The following is a 394-nucleotide window of genomic DNA, read 5'->3' as shown; positions in this document are numbered from 1 at the left end:
GGCAGCCGTGAAGTGGCGGAGAAACATGGTGGAGAGGTCCTCTAAATTGCGAGCACATTCACGCCGGGGTTGATACAGTCGTACAAATGAGAGTAATTCAACCGCGTCGCCTAGCTCACTTCGGCGGGGGATAGGGCCGCACGGGGGCGCTTGTGTGCCGTCTTGCGCCTGGTGGTACTCCATCGTGAGCGACCGCAGTAGGGGGTCAGTGCTCAACTTGAACCGGCGTACCTTATCTTTGTGCACGGTGAGTCCTGCATGAGGAGACTCAGCATCCTCCGTCGCTTGCGCTCGAGGGGGACCGGGCCAGGTTTTGGCAGCGGGCGACATGCGACGGCCTTTAGTCAGGTAAAATGGGTGTGGTGACATTTGACTGTGTCTGCACCAGGAATCG

The sequence above is a fragment of the Gregarina niphandrodes genome, assembly GCF_000223845.1.
Source record: "Gregarina niphandrodes unplaced genomic scaffold scaffold00166, whole genome shotgun sequence".
NCBI lineage: Eukaryota > Apicomplexa > Conoidasida > Eugregarinorida > Gregarinidae > Gregarina > Gregarina niphandrodes.
Note: the sequence above shows the minus strand (reverse complement) of the source record.